Source organism: Panthera uncia, assembly GCF_023721935.1.
Source record: "Panthera uncia isolate 11264 chromosome B3 unlocalized genomic scaffold, Puncia_PCG_1.0 HiC_scaffold_1, whole genome shotgun sequence".
NCBI classification, from domain to species: domain Eukaryota; kingdom Metazoa; phylum Chordata; class Mammalia; order Carnivora; family Felidae; genus Panthera; species Panthera uncia.
The window spans coordinates 121,278,693-121,299,989 of NW_026057582.1; the positions used below are offsets into that span (position 1 = coordinate 121,278,693).

Below are 21,297 nucleotides of genomic sequence, written 5' to 3' on the forward strand. Positions count from 1 at the left end.
TGACCAGAGCTGAACTCCGAGGCTTAACCCACTGAGCTACCCAGGCGCCCCAAGCAGTTTTTGTTTTAATGGTGTATAGCATGAGGCCAAGAGGAGCTTTAAAGCCTTTGGGCAATTTATGGCCATCATAGGTAGCTCAGAGATTCCAGGAAACACAAGAAAGGTTCATAAAGCTTCTATAGTGAAGGAGCTTCTGAAGGTGCTGAGGGGAATACCTATTGATTTTAATTTGGACGGATTTTAGAGACTTTTGTTGGAGGTGGCCCCATTAAAGTTGGGCTGATTTGTAAGGAGCAGTATCAGTGAGATGAAGCAAACTTTGTAAATGAGGAATATATTGCCACTAGAACCCAAAAAGGACTAAAACATGTTTGACTTATAATATATGTGATTAGTGTGTCAAATGAGTACTCGTCTCAGAAGAGTATGTCACGAATGCAATGTCATACCTGTGCTCCCGGAGAAAGGTGGATGCAATTAAGATCTTGTCTGCAATGTTTGGGTACAATGGCAAAGCTGTTGAGGTACCCCATGAATGAGGTACCCCATGAATCCAGGTGAAGGCAGATTGTATCCATTTCAAAGAGGAAGGCAAAATGAGGCCAAGAGGCTGTTGAAATAGACACATATAATGTAAATGCCTGACAATAAGCTTTTTTATTATAATGTAAGTGCCTTATGTTAAGTTTTTGATTGCCAAGGCATCCATTTCATAGACATTCACCTCAAACATATTGACAGCTCTGTGACAGAGTTACTAGCTATATAACTAGATAAGAAGCCTGGCAACCCCACTCATAAAAGCTTCCTTTTCAAAAACACTGTGTGCCCAAATAAAAGCAAAACCCCAGGTACAATTTCTCTCCCCGCCTCCTCTCTCTCTCTCTCTCTCATTCTCTTCACTTCAGGCCTTGATGTGTGGCCTGTAGAGGCTGCTTTTAGGTAGTAAACTTGAAAAATGGAAACCTGAGTAAGGTAGAAAGGCCCACAGTGACCACCTGGCTGAATACAAAGAAGCCCATTTAGGTGATGCACTTCAAAATATCCATAAGTCCTAGCTGATTAATGAGTTACTTACACCTGGACATATAGTTAACAAAAAAGGAAAATTCCATACATTTCCATATGTCCTCACCTTCCCCCTTTAACTATGGAACCCCCCCCCATCACTGTTTTGTGGCAGGCAGTCTCTGTTTTTGCTGTCCTGCCCACCACTTCAAGGAAGTATTCAACAATAAATTTCTATTTCCTTTGTTTTGCCTTGGGGAGTTCTTTCACTACCCATACCACTAACCTCCACCAGATTGGGTTGCCCCATATTTGGTGGTCCCATCTGATCAGGAGACTCCACATTTTATGGCCCATATGGAGAACATTTGCCTGCCCAGGGCTCTCCCCATATTCTCTGGAAATTTCTTGGGACTGTCCTTCAGTGGACTAACTCTACAACTCCTTGGGAAACTGATAACCTCCAGCAGAGATGTTACTCCTTAGTGAAGATTGAAAGCTCCAGGGAAAACCAGCTGGACCACCTTTTCCTGAAAGGGTGAGGGATTCCTCTTTGCCCTTTGGAGGGATCTTTCCCTCCCTCTCCTTTCTCTTTCAAGCCCTGCAGCAACTTAAACCTAGTACTTCCCAGACAACTGGCCAAGGCAGCTCCCTGGTATGGTCTGGAGGTCTGACATTGAATGGATTGGACTGCCTGCCCCTGTGAGGGCAAAGAATCCCTTTCCTCTGCTATCTCACTCTACCCCTCAAGGTCTGTTCCCAACAAATGGCATATCTAGAAGGGGAAGTTTAACCAGGACGAATCTGAAAATGTTACAGATTTGGTTGGGAGGCTTTCCTGACAATGGCTAATTCTCAGCCACCACCTTATATCTGTTGGTTCCCTTCCCTTTTTCCTTTGTTCCCATCGATCCAGGAGCCACTTGATCTATGGACAAACACATTCCTACACATCATAGTGGTGAGTTCTCCCCCTCCTTTTTCTGACCTGGTTCAGCCAATCTGTGTCTGCCTTTTGCTATTGCAGAAGACACCCCAACAGGAAGTGCCCCGAGGATTTGCCAGATCCCTCTTAAGGTCCAGTCCTTTTTCAGGTCAGTGGGCTGTCCTGACTGAAATCATGATCATGAGTAGGAACCCCATTCCCTTTGGAAGGACACGGCTTTGGGAATTGACAGCTGGTTTTTCTCACTGTGGGACAAACCCCCTGTACTCATTGGACTCACCCTTGAGATGCATTCTTAAAAACTGGATTGGATCCCTGAAGCCTGAAGAAAAAAAAAATCTCATCTTTTTATGTAATGTTTCCTGGCCTCAATACAAACTACAAGATCAAGATTTATGGTCCCTCCGTGGAACTCTTTCTTATAATACTATTTGCCAGGTTGAGTTTTGCCAGAACTCCTCCAAATAACCAGAGGTCTCATATGTGCAAGACTTCATGGCATTTTCCCCAAACCCTGACCTTCAAAAAAAAAAAAACTTTAGAATGTGTCTTGCTCTGTTTCATAGCCCATCTATCTGACCCTGTGGACATTCTAGATGACCCTTCTTTTATTCTGCGCCAGCATCTTCCCCTTCCTCCTGAAGACACAGAGACTCCCCTGGATTCTATTAACACCTTAGGACCATTGCCACCACCACAACACCACCCTACCAAGGCCTCCTGTCTCCATCCCATACTCAATCTGGCATTAAGCACGAGCCTAAAGACCTGACTTTGTTTCTCCACAAAACGTCAGGCCCTTCCAGAGGTAGTGAATGGGATGTGGGGACAATTAGAGTACACATTCCCTTTCCAATGTCTGATCTGTTTCACATAGAAACAAAACTTCATTCCTTTAGCCAGCATTCTTCCCATTTCATTAAGGAATTCAAAAGCCTCACAATTGCTATCTCACCTGTCATGATGTTCAGATCATCGTTACTATGTACAGCAACCATGAGGGAAAAACCCATATCTGGTCTTTGGCTTAGAGCTGGGATGATGAGGCCCATACCTGTAATCCTGACCTTGCTCCAGTGACAGTACAGGCAGTGCCAAATGCTGGCCATAGATTAAATTATCAGGCAAGAGACCCTGATAGAGTTAATCAGGATTACATGATAACCTGCCTAATTTAGGGTATGCAATAAGCAGTCATAAAACCTGTACATTATGCAAGACTTAAAGAAATAATCCAAGACCCAAATGAAAACCCTGTATTTCATTCCTGCCTAATAGAGGCCATGAGAAAATACACCAACCTAGATCCTAAAAGCCCAGAGGGCACAGCAATGTTAGCAATGAATTTTATCATCCAGGCCTCCCCTGATATCAAACAAACTTTCAAAAGCTCAATCAGGGACCTCAGACCTACATCCTCACACTTCTGGGTATGGTCTTCAAGGTCTTCAATAACTGAGAGGTAGTCTGAAGGGCTGAAAGGGAATAGGAAAACAAATAGTAAAGCACAACATATAGCTGCAGCTATCGCTAGCTCCCCAACATTCTCTGCATCCACCCAGGGCAAAAGCCATTAAAGGTACAAGCTGCTAAGCATCCCTGTGCCCAAGGGGCTCATCAAACCTCCTTTCTTTGTCGCCAATTGGGACATCTGGCCCAGGAGTGTCAAATGCTCCCTCTCTCAGAGACTTGTCTGGCCTTCAAACAATCAGGGCATTGGAGGTGGGATTTCACCTTCTTGTTATGTGTGGGAGGGTCATCCTGAGCCCCAAAGTCCCAAGCACAGTCCATCCTAGGTAATCGACAGCCTCAGGCAAAGGCCACTCTGTGCAAAAGCAGCTGCAATTAGCTTTCTACCTTGATTATGAGGAGCCCAATGGAGCAGGAGCAGATGATCTCCTCTCCTTTGGCTGATGGGGCCCACAGGCTGTGCAAGCACCCATGTCCTCCATCTCTTTGGCAGAGGATTGGGTAACCCTGGGTGTGGGAAGAGACAAAATTGAATATCTAATAGAAATGGGAGCCCTTATTCTTCCCTTATAAAATACTCAGGTGTCATTCTCCAGTCCTTGATTCTCACCACTGGCATAGATAGGCACCCAAAGAGGGGACGTTTCATTTCCCCTTTAATTTTTTCTTTGGGTAACAATAACTTTACCCACTCCTTCCTTTTTTTACTTGATTACCCCACACCATTACTTGAAGGGACATACTATAAAAGGTGAAAACTAATCTTTGTGTTTTTGAAATTGACCACCTCCTGCTGGCATTTTTGTCTTCTTGAGCCCTCCACCCCTTCAAACAGCAAGGTCTTTATTTTTCGATAGGTGCCCCTCAGTTATGGAATACCTCCATTCTGGGGTGCTCCATCAGAAACCCTTGTAAAGATACAACGTGAAGATTCTCATTTCTTCCATAGTAAATCCCACGACTCCTTACGTCCATAGGCCAGACAGTAATTACAGTCCCTCGTACAAAAATTCTTAGTGATAGAACTTTTGCATCTCTGAAATTCACATTATAATACCCCTATCTTGGCAATTAAAAAGTCTAATGGTTCATGTAGAATATTTCAGGACCTAAGGTCTATCAACAAGGCTATAATTCCTATTTACCCAATTGTTCCTACACTTATAGCCTCCTAGGACAGATCCCTTAAGACAGTTTTATTTGTTTGATTTTTGTTTTTTGATTTTTTTGAAACTTTTACTATAATTAGTGAACATATAGCACAACATTGGTTTCAGGAGAAATCAGTGATTCATCACTTACACACACACCCAGTGCTCATCATTACAAGTGCCTTCCACAACCATCTAGCCCATCCCCAACCCAACTCCCTCCATCAACTCTCAGTTTGTTCTTTAAGAGTCTCTCATGGTTTGTTTCCCTCCCTCGTCCCCCTCCATATGTTTATCTGTTTCATTTCTTAAATTCCACATATGAATGAAATTATATGGTATCTCTCTCTGACAGATTAAATTCTCTTATGAAATACACTCTAGCTCCATTGACATCCTTGCAAATGGTAAGATTTTATGGCTTTTTTATGGCTGAGTAATATTCCATTGTGTGTGTGTGTGTGTGTGTGTGTGTGTGTTCTATTCTTTATCCATTCATCACTTGAAGGAAATTTGGGTTTTCTCCATAGTCTGGCTATTTGTTGATAATGCTGCAATAAAATATAAACATTGGGGTACATGTACGCCTTTAAATTTGTATTTTTTAATCATTTTATTTTATTTAAGTTTATTTTGAGAGAGAGAGAGGCAAACAGAAAAGAAGAGAGAGAGAGGGAGAGAGAAAGGGAGAGAGAGAATCCCAAGCATGTTCTGTGCTGTCAGCACAAAGCCTGACATGGATCTGGAACTCATGAAACATAAAATCATTACCTGAGCCAAAATCTAGAGTTGGAATATTTAATCAACTGAGCCACTCAGGTGCCCCAGAATTTTATTTTATTTTATAGAAACAGAGAGAGAGCACAAGCAGAGGAGGGCTAGAGGGAGAGGGAGAGAGAGAGAGAGAGAGAGAGAGAGAGAATCCCAATCAGGCTCTGTCAGTGCAGAGCCTGATGCAGGGTTCAGTCCCACGACTGTGAGATCATAACCTGAGCCGACACCAAGAGTTGGACACTTAACTGACTGAGCCACCCAGGCGCCCTTTTTGCTTTGTATCTTTTGGGTATATACACCTAGTAGTGTAATTGTTGGATCATAGAGTGTTCTATTTTTAACTTTTTGAGGAACCTTCATACTATTCTCCAGAGTGGCTGAACCAGTTTGCATTCCCACTAAGAGTGCAAGAAGGTTCCCTTTTCTCCACATCCTCACCAACACCTGTTGTTTCTTGTGCTGTTAATTTTAGACATTCTGACAGGCATAAGGTAGTATCACATCAAGGATTTTGAGTGATGTTGAGCATATCGTCATGTTTGTGTTAGCTATCTGGACGTCTTCTGTGTAAAAGTGTCTATTCATGTCTTCTGACTATTCCTTAACTGATTATCTAGGGGATTTTTGTTGTCAAGTTTGATAAGTTATTTATAGATTTTGGATACTAACCATTGATCAGATATATCATTTACAAATATCTTCTCCCATTCTGTAGGTTGCCTTTTGGTTTTGTTGATTGTTTTCTTTGCTGTGTAGAAGCTATTTGTCTTGATGAAGTCCCAATCATTCTTGTTTCATTTTCTTTCCCTTGCCTTCTGGGACCTGTCTAGTAAGAAGTGGCTGCAGCCAATGCAAAGAGTTTGCTGTCTGTGTTCTCCTCTAGGAATTTGATGTGTTCTTATCTCACATTTAGATATTTTATCCATTTTGAATTTATTTTGTGTATAGTATAAGAAAGTGGTCCAGTTTCATTCTTATGCATGTTGCTTTCCAGTTTTCCCAACACCATTTGTTGCATAGACTGCCTTTTTTCCATTGGATATTCATTCTTCCCTGCTTTGTTGAAGATTAGTTGACCATAGAGTTGTGGGTCCATTTCCATGTTTTCTATTCTGCTCCAATGATCTCTGTGTCTGTTTTTGTGCCAGTACCACACTATCTTTATGACTACACCTTTGTAATATAGCTTGAAATCCAAAATCATGAGGCCTCCAGTTTTTTGTTTGTTTGTTTGTTTTTCAGAATTTCTTTGGCTATTTGGGGTCTCTTGTGGTTCCATACATATGTTAGGATTGTTTGTTCTAGTTCTGTTAAAAATGCTGGTGGTATTTTGATGAGCATTGCAATAAACGTATAGATTGCTTTGGAAATTATAGACATTTTAACAATGTTTGTTCTTCCAATCAATGAGCCTGGAGTGCTTTTCCATTTGTGTGTGTGTGTGTGTGTGTGTGTGTGTGTGTATGTGTGTGTGTGTTCTCTTCAATTTCTTTCATAAGTGTTCTATAGTTTACAGAGTGGGGATTTTTCATCTCTCTGCTTAGGTTTATTCCTAGATATCTATTTTTTTGGTGCAATTGCAAATCGATTGTATCTTTCTGTATCTTGATTATTTCTGTATCTTGATTTTATATGCTGCCATTTTGCTGAATTTGTGTATTAGTTCCAGCAATTTTTATGTCTTTTAGGTTTCCTACATAGAGTATCATGCCATCTGGAATTAGTGAAAGTTTGACTTTTTCCTTGCCAATTTGAATGTCTTTTATTTATTTTTGTTGTCTTGTTTCTAAGGCTCAGACTTTCAGTACTGTTAAATAGTAATGATGACAGTGGGCATCTTTGTCTTGTTCCTAACTGTAGGGGAAAGGCTTTTATGTTTTCCCCATTGATGATGATATAACTGTGGGTCTTTCATATATAGCCTTTATTATGTTGAGGTATGTTCCATCTACCCATACTTTGTGAAAGGTTTATATCAAAAATGGATGTTGTATTTTGTCAAATACTTTCATTCATTTATTGAGAGAATCATATGGTTCTTATCCTTTCCTTTATTAATGTGGTGTATCACATTGATTGATTTGAAAATATTGAACCAGCCCTGAATCCCAGGAATAAATCCAACTTCATTGTGGTAAATAATTCTTTAAATATACTGTTGGATTTGATTTGCTAGTATCTTGTTGAGAATTTTTGCATCCATGTTCATCAGGGATATTCTTCTATAATTCTTCTATTGAGTGGGGTCTTTGTCTGATTTTGGAATCAAGGTAATGTTGGCCTTGTAGAATAGTTTTGGAAGTTTTCCTTCCATTTCTATTTTTTATAACACTTTGAGAAGAATAGGTATTAGATCTTCTTTAAATTTCTGGTAGAATTAACCAGGGAAGCCATCTGGCCCTGGACTTTTGTTTGTTGGGAAATTTTTGATTACTGTTTCAATTTCTTTACTGGTTATGGGTCTGTTCAGATTTTTTTATTTCTTCCTGTTTTTAGGTTTCTAGTTTAGGTCATTTATATGATTCTAGGAATTTATTCATTTCTTCCAGATTTCCTAGTTTGATGGCATATAATTTTTGTATAGTATTCTCTTACAGTTGTTTGTATTTCCATGGTGGTGGTTGTGATCTCTCCTCTTTCACTTGTTATTTAATTTATTCAGATCTTTTCTCTTATTTTTGATAAGTCTGGATAGGGGTTTATCAATTGTATTAATTTTTTTGAAGAACCAGCTCTTAGTTTCATCAATCTGTTCTACTGGTTTTTGTTTGTTTGTTTCTATGTCATTTATTTCTGCTCTAGTCTTTATTAGTTTCCTTCTTCTGCTGGCTTTCGGCTTTATTTGCTGTTTCTTTTCTAATTCCTCTAGGTATAAAGTTAGTTTGTGTATTTGAGGCCTTTCTTGCTTCTTGAAGTAGGTCTGTGTTGCAATGTAGTTCCCTCTTAGGACTGCCTTTGCTGCATCCCAAACATTTTGGAGTGGCATGTTTTCATTTTAATTTGCTTCCTTGTATTTTTTTATTACTTCTTTACTTTAATGGTTAACCCATTCATTCTTTAGTAGGATGTTCTTTAACATCCATCTTTTGTGGGTTTTTTTTTTTCTAATTTTTTCTGTGGTTGACTTCAAATTTTATAGCATTCTGGTCTAAAAATATTCATGGTATAATCTTAATCTTTTTGTACTTATTTAGGGCTAATTTGTGACTGAGTACATGACCCATTCTGGAGAATGTTCTGTGTACACTCAAAAAGAATGTATATTCTGCTGCTTTAGGATGGAATGCTCTAAATATATATATTAAGTCTATCTGGTCCAGTGTGTCATTCAAAGCCATTATTTTCTTGTTGATTTTCTGCATAGATGATCTGTCCATTGCTGTAAGTTGGATGTTGAAGTCCAGTATTACTACTATATTATCATCAATGAGTTCCTTTATGTTTATTATTAACTGATTTATATATTTGGGTGTTTTCAAATTTGGGACATAACTATTTATAATCATTAGATCTTCTTGATAGATAGACCCCTTAATTTTGATACAATGCCCTTCTTCATCCCTTGTTACAGTCTTTGGTTTTAAATTTAGTTTGTCTGCTATACATATGGCCACTGCAGCTTTCTTTTGGCATACATTAGCATAATAGATGATTCTCTATTCCCTCAATTTCTTTTTTTTAATGTTTATTTTATTTATTTTGAGAGGGAGAGAGAGAGAGAACATGGAAGGGCCAGAGAGAGGAAGAGAGAGAGAATCCCAATGAGGCTCAGCACTGACAGCTTGAACTCACAAACTGTGGGATTATGACCTGAGCCAAAACTAAGAATAAGACACTTAACCGACTGAGCCACCCAGGTACCCCATCCATCCCCTAACTTTCAATCTGCTGATGTCTTTAGGTTTATAATGAGTCTCCTGTAGGCAGCATATGCATGGATCTTGGTGTTTTGTTTTTATTTTTTATTTTTTATTTATTTTTTTGGGGGGGGTTAATCCATCCTGATACCCTATATCATTTGATTGGAGTATTTAGTCCATTTTTGTCAGGGTAATTATTCAAAGATATAAATTTAGTGTTTTGTGTTACTATGCAGTTGGTGTTTTTGTGATGTTCTTTGTTCCTTTCTACTCTTTTTTGCTTTTAATCTCCCCATCCCACTCAAAGTGCCCCCCTTAACATTTCTTGTAGGGCTGGTTTAGTGGTCACAAACTCTTTATGTTATTCTCTGGGAAAGTTTTTACCTCTCCTTATATTATGAATAACAGCCTTCCTTGCTTGATAAAGTATTCTTGGCTATATATATCTTCCCATTCAGCACGTTGAATATATCCTGCCATTTCCTTCTCACAAGTTTTTGTGGACAGATCTGCTCCAAACCTGATGATTTGTCTTCCTTTGTTCCCTTGTTCCTTTTTTTTTCCCCTTGCTGTTTTCAGTATTCTTTCCTTGTCTGTATTTTGTCAGTTTGACTGTGATATGCATTGACAGTGGCTGGCTTTTGTTGAATTTAATGGGTGTTCTCTGTGCTTCGTTTTTGTTCACATAACACTTCTGCTCCGTTTTCTCTCTCTTCATCTGCTTTGACTCCTGTTATACAAATGTTTTTATGTTTTAGTAAGTCATTGAGTTCCCTAAGTGTACCTTCAGGACCTATTGCCTTTGTTTCCCTCTTTTCAGCTTCATTATTCTCCATAATTTTATTTTATATATCACTCACTCATTCTCCTGCTTCACCCATCTTATCTGTGATGACCTCCTTTCAGGTTTGCATCTATGTTATAGTACTTTTAATTTAAATCTAGATTTAAGCTCTTTTATCTCTGCCGTAAGGGATTCTCTAGTGTCTTCTATGCTTTTTTCAATCCCGGTTAGAATCCTTATAATTGTTGCTTTAAATTCTAGTTTCGACATTGTGCTTATATCTATGTTGATTAAATCCCTGGTCATCATTTCTTCCTGTTTTTTGTTTGTTTGTTTGTTTGTTTGTTTACCTTTTGGGTGAATTCCTCTGTTTTGTCATTTTCATGGGAAATAATAAAAATGTAAATTTAAAATATTTAAAAGAATAAAGGAAGCTAGATCTTAGGTGTATTTTGGTCTGCTGTTAGGAGCATCTTGGGAGAAAAAAAATTAAAAATAAATAAATTAATTAAATGTATAAAAAAAATTGCTATCTCTGTATTCAAGAAAACAAAGAAATAAAAACCAAAACAGAAAGAAAACAAACCCAAAGGAAGCTAGGTCCAGTTTTCCTTAGAGATGAAGCTTGGCAGCACCCTGTGAACAGTAGACTGTGGGTGGAAGGGATTTGTTCTGGTCTTCTGTGGGTGGGGCCTGCTGGTCTGATTTTCAGGCTGCCTTGTCCTAGTAGAAATGTGCTTGGAGAGTGCATGGGGGCTAGGTTTGGTGTAATGACTCTATTCTCCACTTGGTGGTGCTGTTTAGCTCACTGAGGTGGATCAGTGCTGGTGGGCTAGGGGTGAAAATGGTTTCACGTTGCTCTCTAGTCTCTGGAGTGTCAAGTTCACACCGTCACAGAAGTGCAATCACCCTGTGTCAGAACTGTCCACCTGCCAGGTGGTGCTGCCCTCTTGGGTTTTATCTCAGGCACAGCTATGTTTCAAAACTCCAAACTTCAGAGACCCCTGCAACTTGGACACACGCTGATCCCTTGGGGGGAGGGTTTTTCTGTGCCTTGGCTGGTGTCAGCTTGTCACAGGAAACAGTCACAAAACCACGCAGTGGCATTGGCTTGGAGTTTACGATAAACCACTACACACATCTGTCACCAGGGTTTGCTGCCCTCAACTGATGTCTTTGTTCCTGTACTGGTAAACAGAGTCTCTCAATGGTGCCCACAGGGTCTTTTGCCTGTGGACAGGCTGTGTCACCTCTACCAAGTGCACTCCAAGCAAGGGAACTGCTTCTCCCCATGTGACCCAGGGGATCCTCAGACAGTGCTACTGTTTCCGGGGGCTCTGCCTTGCTTCCTCACTGGAGCACCACCAGGAGCTGATCACTGAAACTTCAGATTCTATGCTCTGCTGTCAATAAAAAAACGTGGGGTGTGGAAACCATCCCCTTTTCCCCCATTAATTGCTTTGGGAAACAGTGTTCTTGTGAAGTCCCTTGTGTGTGTTTCACTCTCTCTCTTTAGCTCACCTCTCTGCAATAAGGATCCCTCCCCACCATTGCACCCCAGATTCTTTTCTCCTAGAAATCAACTCTCTGCATTTCCTACTATCCAGTGGTCATTTTTTTTTCTGTTTGTAGACATGCAGCTTTGTTCTCTAAGACCTCTGATTGACTTCTTGGATGTTCAGAATGATTTTATATTCATCTAGCTATTAAGGGGATGAGGTGAGTTTAGGGTGACCCTAACCCTCTGCCATCTTAAATCTCTCCTCTTGGACATTCTTAGGTACACTGTGCTATATGTAAAATGTGCTTTCTTCTGCATCCCACTGAACCCAGATTCCCAGGTCCTTTTTGCCTTTGAGTAGCAGGACCCTCCACCCAGGTTACTAATAGCTAACTTCAACTGTCCTCCCTCAGGGCTTTAGGGACAGTCCACATTTATTTGGACAGGCCCTATCCAAGCATATGTCCACTCTTCAGCTCTCCAGAGGCTGTGACTTACTTCAATATGTTGATGATTTGCTTATCAGCATCCCTAATGAGAATACCTCCAACACAAATTGTTCTTTGGACCTTGGCTTCCTGGGACTATAAGCTCTCCCCTTCAAAGGCCCAAATTTCGTCTCAGAAAGATCAGTTCCTGAGACTAATATTGACTCTTGGGACTAAGAGCTTCTTTGACCACCATAAGTCTCATTTTAAATATGAAAGCTCACTCTCCAAAACTGCAGCTGAATTCCTTTTTGGGTATGGCTGGGTTTTGTCAAATATAGATACCGCAATTTGGATTAATAACAAAGTCTCTTTGTGAGTCCCTGAGGAGACCTGAGGAGAAGCCTTTTGAGTGGGACCCTGAAATGACAAAAGCTTTTGGGGCCCTAAAACAGGCACTTACAATGGCTCCAGTTTCAGCTCTGCCAGACCTCCTGAAGCCCTTCTCCTTATAAGTGCATGAAAGGAGGGGAATGGCCTTTGGAGTCTTGATACAAATGCTGGGATCCTCTGAATGTCCTGTTACATACATATCTAAGAATCTAGATCCTATAGCATAAGTATGGCTTCCCTGCCTCTGAGCACTGGGGTCTGTGGCCCTACTGGTTGAAGAAGGCTCAGAAAAGGCATAACTGTTCATATACCCCATCAGGTATTGGACACCCTCAATTCTAGGGCATTTCATTGGATCGCCAATAGTAGAACTACAAAACCCTTTTATTAGAAATACCTGAACCAAATATCTGGCCATGTCAGACCCTATATCCTGCCACCTTACTGCCAGATCCCACAAGAAATCCCCCCTTGGAACATTCTTGTCTAGAAAACCTAGATTTAACTTGCAGTGACAGGCCAGATCTTCAGGATATGCCTCTATATAACCTAGAGGCTATATGGTTCAGGGATGGCAGCAGCTTCATAGTTGGAGTATGGGTCTCTGGTACGCTATTGTTAGCTTAACCAAAGTCATTGAGTCTGGACCTCTGACAATTGCCACTACCTCAGCACAAAAATCAGAACTAATTGCTCTTACCCAAGCCTTCCAACTGGGCACAAAAATGAAACTAAACAATATACCTATTCAACTTATTCCTTCCACATTGTCCATGCCATGATTCTACTTGGAGAAAGAGCCCTCCACTCCTCCCCGCCAGCCCAAAATACCCTGGTTAAACATGCCTCTGAGATTTTGGCCTTGCTAGAGGCAGTTATGCTCCATGCCCAAATAACTATTATTCATTTCAAGGCCCATATAAAATATAATGATTTGGTCTCTGTTGGAAACAACAGAGCTGACAGATATGCAAAGGCAGCCTCTAGGCTGCTCCTTCAAGCATCTCTGGTTCCCAATGTAAGTCCCTTTTCTCCACAATATATTCAGGAAGAAACCCAAAGGGCACTGAACAGGCTTTTCCTTCACTTCAGAGTGTTGACTGCAAGACCCCAATTGCAAACTGGTACTGCCAGGAATGTTACAATGGAAATTTCTTAATAACTTACATTAGGCAACCCATCTCAGGGGCAAGGCCCTTCAGTACCTAGTGGGACCTCTTTTCATTGGCAAGGACATTCCCCAAACCCCGTTGGCTGTCTCCCATGTGTGTTCTACCTATCATGACATTTACCCGGAGGGGGCCCATAAACCTCCTCCACTTCTTCAACCTATCCAAGAATGAAGGACTCTGCCATAGGAAGACTGTCAGATAGATTTTATGCACATGCCTCCTTGTAAGGGGTTCAGGAATCTATTGGTCTTTGTAGACACCTTTATGGGATGGATTGAAGCCCACTTGGCTTTCTCCTGAAGAGGGAAAAATCAAGAAACTGGAAAGGCTGACTGGATATAGAGGTTATGGAGGCATCTACTGAATTTAAAGAGGGGAGAAAGTGTTGCCAGTTGAACTGGGGAGAACCTGAGGCCCTGAGACCTCCACCCAACCTGTCTCTGAGATGTCCCAGGAGGATAATGGTCTCCTGGGAAGAAAGAATTTAAGGATGGACCAGACACAAAGGTTGAACAGTGCAAGTGGGGAGGTTTGTTAAAGTGAATGCACACTCTGGAGATGTGAAAACAGGTGAGCACAAGGGAAAGCTACACCCAAGGCATGGGTCTCTAGCCTTTATTGACAGTTGTTAACTTAGGAATTGGAGTGGGATATTTATTACTTGGTGAGGGGATTTCTTTGGAAGATAGGTTTCTTTCTTTTTCTTCCTTACTTGGTCAGTGTTTCTGGCTTTCTTTGTCTTGGGCATGTCTGGTTTGATCTGGCTTCTTGTGGCTTTGTTTTTGGAGTGCTGCCAGGATAGATCTCTAACTTTCCCAGTAGTTGGCCATGACTCCCTTTTTTCTGGTCTCCAGGAATCCTGTTAAAGCCTAACTAACCACCATTCCCCATAAAATACTTTAGGCCCTTAAAATATTTTAGGGAAAAAGGGGTGATGGTCCATCTTCCATAACAAATTCATCCTGGTGTAGGACATTGACCCTGCCTGAGGTCTTCAGAAGTACTTGCTATCTAAGTTTTAGGAAATCTGGATGGACAGATAGGAGTAAAGGGAAGTCGTGGATTGGTCCAGGGAGTGTTGGTAAGTTTCATCTTCACAGGGGATAGGTTATAATCCCTGGAATATCATAATTGTAAATGAATTTGTTGGAGTATGGAAGAGATAAATTTGACAAGAAAATTAAACAAACAAGGTTCAAAAAACAAAAGTAACAATATAGCCAATATTGGACCTAAAAGCAGCAACAACCAGGTTACAGATGGAAGTGCCTCACACACAGCCTTCAAAATACTATTAGTAAGGTCAGTCCCTTTGGTATTTGATGGAGCCATTTGGCTTGGTCATAATTTTTAGATGTTTTCTTCCACCTGTCCTGTGGTGTTGATATAGGTGCAACATGTTCTGTTAATCAGCACAAGCTTCACCTTGTTCAGCCAATAAGTAATCCAAAGCCAGCTAATTGTCCATAACCACACTGGTCAAAGATTGGTGTGACTTAGAGAGATCTGAGAAAGTGGATGTGGTAAAAGTGAAAACTAGTCTATCTTACACTGCTGTCAGATTTTGTAGCGTGATTTCATTATGTGCAAACCCTTCCAAGGTGCTAACACAGCATGGTACCTGGTATTGCAGACATTAAGGCTTATTGCCCTCCAGGCTTTAGGGTGAGGTCAGGTAGAATTATTTATGCATGCTCCTGGGGGAACTACATGCCTCAGGGTGCAACTGCCCAATGTTCAAGGTTATCAATGCATAAAAACCCTCAAGCCAGTGGGTAAACACTGGCCCCTGTATGTTGTGAGAAGGATGTCTACAAATAAGAATATGGTTGAGAGGGGCACATAGGATCATGGGATAAGTCACTGTTTCCAGTTTCTTGATCTTCTGGGCCCACCTGGAAGGGTTATTATGTGTTAAATTGGGGTGCAGAGGTCCTCATTTTATTCTGGAGAGTTTATGAGTATGCTTAAGGAAGGTAAAATCAGAGTAATTGTCAATGTGGAGTGGTGTTCACCTGGGCCATGATCCAAAACATGGGTATATTATTGGGGTTCCATGTGGATAGCTAGATCTGGCTATCTTCCACCAATGGGTAGTATTACAGTCTGTGCTATTTCTGTTTTCTAAGTAGGCACATCACATTTTGTACTTAGCGCAACACTGATTGGAGAATTGTTTGGTGGTCCAAGAATCTTGACTTGCTCCATGAGGAGGTGTTATTTGGCATCTGAACATTTTTTATTTTTTATTTGTTTTGTTTTTTTGTCTTTGGTGTTATTTAGCAGCCTGGACTTAAGTATAATTGGGCACTAATTCCCGAGATATCTCAAGTGGTGGGAATGAACAAGTCTACACTTGCCCAAGTTGTGTCAATAAGCATTCCTTCTAGGGCAGGGAAACTAGGTTCAGTATAGTTTTTGTTTTGTATTGTTTAGTAAAGCTATACTTGGAGAATGAGCAGGAGAAAATAAGGGTTAAAAAGGGGTAAGAAGTGTCTGCTTGAGGATGTAAATGATGGATCCAACAGCTAGACAAGTTATTATCCTGGGAGATTATGTTGGAAAGATTTGTAAGATAGCTTTCCCTCCACTCCTGCCTAGGTTGAGAAGTGATGAGAAAATGAGAAAATATGACTTTGATGACTAGGTTTGAGGAATAAGAAATTAGTAAGAAATGAAGAAGAAGAAGAAGAAGAAGAAGAAGAAGAAGAAGAAGAAGAAGAAATAATTTCTTATTAATAAGAAAGCCAATTTAAAGGTCCAAATATGCAAAGGTTTGCAAGGAGGAGAAGCAGTATAATAAAAAACCCAAGAAATGGCTAACAATACAAAACAAATATTCACAGTGAGACATCAATCACTTATCTTTTTGAAGATGCAGTTTAGATCTTTCACAGAATCAAAGAAATAAGGTGGAATTTCCTCAGCGTTTAGTTGTGGGGAGTTTGGACCCACTGTTGTTGTTGTTGTTGTTGTTGTTGTTGTTGTTGTTTTTCCCTAGACAAATGAACCCAGCCTATACCTTGAAGCTTAACTGCTATTGGGGTGCTAACAAGAATCTGATAGGGTCCTTTCCATTTGGGGTCTAATTTATCTGAAGCTGATCACTCCTTACAGCTTTCTAATAAAACCGTGTCCCCCCCTGGCTTGATCTTGGGACAGGATCTTTCTCCAGCACAAGCAAATTTTGTTGCCATGGTCCATGATAAGCTTCTGTGCCTGTCCTAGATTGACTAAAATTTTTATAAGTTAATGGGTTTCTGAATCAAGCAGCAAATCTGCTGTTAAGAAAGCATCCCATATAGGATTTCCAAAGAGCTGAGTTGGAGGTCTCTTTTAGGGGTCATTCTAATTCTCAACAGGACTATAGGCATAAGTTTTATTCAGGATTCTGCAGTTTCCCAGCAAAGTTTGGCCAAGAGTTTTGTTTTTGTTTTTGTTTTTTGTTGTTGTTGTTTGTTTGTTTTTAAGGCTTTGATTAGCTCTCATGACCTTTCCTGATGGTGGGGGTCTCCAGGCAGCATGGAGGTAGTGGTTACTCCCCAGGACAGAAGACATATGTTGAGTAAACTTTTCAATAAATGATGGACTATTATCTCTATGCAAAGACATTGAAAACATGGGATACTTTCTTTTAGTAGGATTTTACCTACTTGAGTTTTGTTTTGTTTTGTTTTTCTGTTCTAGAAGGATAAACCCTATGTAACTAGTGAAGGTATCTACAAAGACAAGGGAGGTATTTATATCCTTGAGATGGGGACATCTGAGTGAAGTCTATCTGCCAGTCATCTCCAGGGTATGTGCCTCACTTCAGGGTGGGCTGGAGGAGTGGTCTATGCCCTTCCCCAGAGGTGTTTTTGTAATGTAAATCACAGGCCCTGGTGACTTCTTTGATCACACATTACAGGCCAATTCCTGAAAAGACTTTATCAACTAACAAGGTTAATGCTTTTCTTTCCAAATGAGAGTTGTGTGTTCCTCTGATGATTTTCCATCAGGATGCCTGGGGAAGCATCACCTTTTGATATTGTTTTCATCATCCATCAGGATCTAGTTGGTAGCCTTTCTGCAGAGCTCAGTTTGTTTCCCTTTCTGTATGCTGGGGCCTTGTTGGAGGCCTGTCTTAAGAGAGAATAAATATGTTGTATTGAGAGTGCTGTCAGGGATGAATTTTTAGCCACATTGTCTGCTAAATTGTTTCCTGCAATACTTAAATATCAGTATTTCCCTACTGATGGTCTCTGAAATGGATTACAGCCACTTCTGTAGGCTCCTGTACTGCTTGTAAGAGATCAAGGATCTCTTGGCTATGTTTTATGGGGAGTTTGGGGCAGTTAAAAGTCCCTTTTATCTCCAAATGCAGCATGGGTGTAGAGTCAGTGTACATATTACCTCTTTTGCCTTTTCCTAGTTTTAAAGCTCTAGTTAAAGCAATAATCTCAGCCTTTTGTGCTGATGTATTGAGAACAGACCTCCTGCCACTATGACCTGGTGAAGGTCTACCATGGCATATCCAGCTCTTTTAACCCTTTCTTTTATACTACTGCTGCCATTGGTAAATATTATATTGTCTGGGTTATCCAAAGGTTGGTCTTTTAAATCTGTATTACTGGAGTAGACTTGTTCTATGGTTTCTACACAGGGGTGAGCTAAGTTTTCATCTCCTTTGGATCGCAGAAGGGTAGCCAGACCAAGAATTTGGCACACTTTAAGGATCTCTTCTGGACACTCTAGGAATAGAGCCTGATACTTAGTAAGGTGCCCTTCTGTTAGCCATACATGTCCTTTAATTCCTAGACTCTCTGTAGCTAGTGTGGAGTTCGTATTTCCAAGGACTGACCTAGGTTTACTTTGGTGCCTTCTTCCATCAAAAGTGCAGTGGCAGCGACTCCCCTCAAATATCCCAGCCATCTGGCTGCCAGTGTGTCCAGTTGTTTAGAAAAATAGGCCATTGACTCTTAGGCCAGTACTGATTTTTTAATAACTACCCATCCCCCAGGACTACCCCTTGCCTTTTAGCCACAAATAATGTGCAGGGCTTTTCAAAATTAGGAATTCCCAGTACAGGGACGTTTGTGAGCAGGTTCTTAATTCTTTGAAAAGTCTCTTGTTGTTTTCCCATCCATTCAAGCAGGTCGTTGTCTGGGCCTCTCAAAACTTTATTCAGGGGTTTGGCTATCAATCCAAACCCTGGAATACAGATTCTGTAAGAGTCTACCATACCTAGAAACATCTTAAGCTACTCTTTCATTTGTGGTAAGCCTACATGTGGTATGACTTCTTTGAGCTTCACAGGAAGTTCCCATTTTCTTGGGATCAGAATATACCCCAAATAAGTTAATTCCTGTTTGGAAATTTGGGCCTGTGTTGGGGCAACCCTATGCACTTATTCTCCCAGGAGGTTTAGAATCAGGATGGTGTTTTTATCTGATTCTTCCTTGGAGGGGCTATGGATTGAGTATATCATCTACATATTGTTAGAGAACTCCAGTGGCTAAAGTGAACTTTCTGAGTTTTCTGGCAAGAGCATTACCAGATAGGAGGGTACTATCCTTAAAGCTCTGTGGTGGGACTTTCCAGGCATACTATTGAGTTACATTGATAGATAGGTCAGTCCATTCAAAAGCAAACAAGTATTGAGATTCTAGATATAAGGGTATGCAAAAGTAGGCATCTTTAAGATCCAGGACTGTGAAACAAGTGGTACCTTCAGGTATCTGGTCAAGAGAGTGTAGGTATTAGGCACAATAGGGTATATGGGAATGACAGCCTCATTTATAGCTTGGAGGTCGTGGACCCTCTGGTACTCCCTACTTGGTTTTAAAAGTGGTAGGGTTGGATAATTACAGAGAGACTGACATGGAACTAGGAGGCTATGTTTTAGGAACTTTTCTATTAAGGGCTGGAAACCTTGTTGGGCTTGAGGTTTAATGAGGTACTGGTGTTTGCAGGTGTAAGTAGTTTTGTCCTTTAAGGTAATTTTTGCAAATGTTGCAAATACTGCTTTCCCTGGAATTCCTTTGTCCCACATGTAGGGATTGACTCAGTCTTAGATTTATGGTGCAATATTATCAGAAGGGTCTTCCTGGTGTGGGGGCACAAGCTAACTAGGAAGAGGCCCTTTGTTTCTGGGAAGTTGATAGTATCTCCAAGGGTGGATAAGAAATCCTTTTCCAACAGAGGGCTTGTGCATGTTGACATGGCCAGGAATTTTGAGTTATGAGACAATTTACCCATAAAGAAGGTAGGGTTTCAGTGAGATATTTTGATTTTGGCTTTCCCTCTCCCCTAACAATAGAACATGATTCAGAGTTCAAGGATCCAGAATGGGAAGTAAGGACTGAATATGCGGCTCGCTCCCATGTTATTCAGAAATCTGACAAGTTTACTTGCCACATCAAGAGTTACCTATGGTTCCTCCCCAAAATGGTGATGCTTTTCGTGGGAGCCAGCAGGAAACTCAGGCCCCATCAGTCATTCAGGGCAATAACTGGTAAGGAATCAGATCTTGATTGCCTTCAGACATGAGGTCAGTCCCTCTTCCAATGCCCTTTGCACCCAAATAGAGGGCAGGACACTTTACTGGAGGATAATTTGGAGGGCATTCTTGTCTACAGTGGGCTGGGGTCCCACAGGAGAAACAAGCTCCTTTACCTTGTGCTCTTCTTTGGGGTTGGTTTGAGTGGCCATGAGGTGGTCAGGCAGCCTAATGGCAGTGGCTAAAAGCCTTAGTCTGTCTTCATTCCCTTTGTTCCTTCCTTTCTTCTTCAGCCTGATCTCGATTTGAAGACAGAGAAAGTCACATATACAAGCTGGTTAAAGGGAGTTGGGGCCCTAAAGCCATCTTTTGGAGCTTTCTAAAAATATCTGGGCTGATGGGCTTATGAAGAGGGTCCCCAGGATAATTGCTTTTCTGGAGTGTCTGGGTCTACATTAGTGGATTTTTGTAGTCTTTCCACCAAGCAAGACTAGAAAAGGACAGGATTATTGCATGGGTTGTTATGTCCAGAATTTGTGATCCCCAAAGACCACCAGGGAGCCAAGTCTGATGCAAAAGCAAAGAGCCTTTATTCGAGCTAGCTCGAGCTCAATCCCCTACCTGCACCGATGCAGCGGTGAGATGCCAGAGAGAGCCAGCGAGTTTCAAAAGCACAAAGGTTTTATAGGGGTCTAGGGGCAGTTGGTGAGGTAATGGCTGTGGCCTCAGCCGATTGTCTGGGGAAGGGTCGGAGTCCCATTACGCAGGTTGCCGGGCGTGTTTTGATCAGGAAGTTTGAACGAGTGAGCGGGAGGTTACTCAAGGGGAGGAGGCGTGGTCTGAGGTTTCTGTGATTTTCCTGGAAAAGGGCCATGTCGGGGACATAGTCACTCAACGTGGACACAGAACAAGATGGAGTCGGCCGGCGTAAGTCCGCTCTTTCATTCCCCCCTTGTCATCTAGCTTGCGGACCCAATCATGGGATGGCTGCATTTCTATTTTGTCCTCTTCTGTTATTAGGTGCTTGCACTGAGCACGGAGGACCATTAGTTGGATGGCCCCCACGCAGTCCCTGACAAACTGGACCAGTCTGTTGATTATACAGGGTCCAAGGGTTACTAGTAGGAGCAGGATGGCGAGGGGTCCGGCAAGGGCTGAGATGAGGGTAGTTAACCAGGGAGACCAGTTGAACAAAGACTCGTACCAAGACTGAGATTGTTCTCTCTCTAACTTCCGTTTTTGCAGCCCTTCCCTTATGAGGGCCATAGATTCTTTTACGACCCCCAGTGATCAACATAGAAGCAACATTCTTCCCTTAGGGCTGCACATAGT

General features: G+C 41.2%; 1 long non-coding RNA gene across 1 annotated transcript; it reads right to left on the reverse strand.

The window, feature by feature from the left end:
- Positions 1 to 455: 455 nt before the first annotated feature.
- Positions 456 to 20,255, reverse strand: LOC125909038 (uncharacterized). Its single transcript, XR_007453528.1, has 3 exons — positions 20,142 to 20,255; positions 3,336 to 3,429; positions 456 to 610 (listed from the first exon to the last, which is right to left on the reverse strand). It is a non-coding gene; the product is annotated as an uncharacterized LOC125909038 (long non-coding RNA).
- Between the last annotated feature and the right edge of the window lie 1,042 nt (positions 20,256 to 21,297).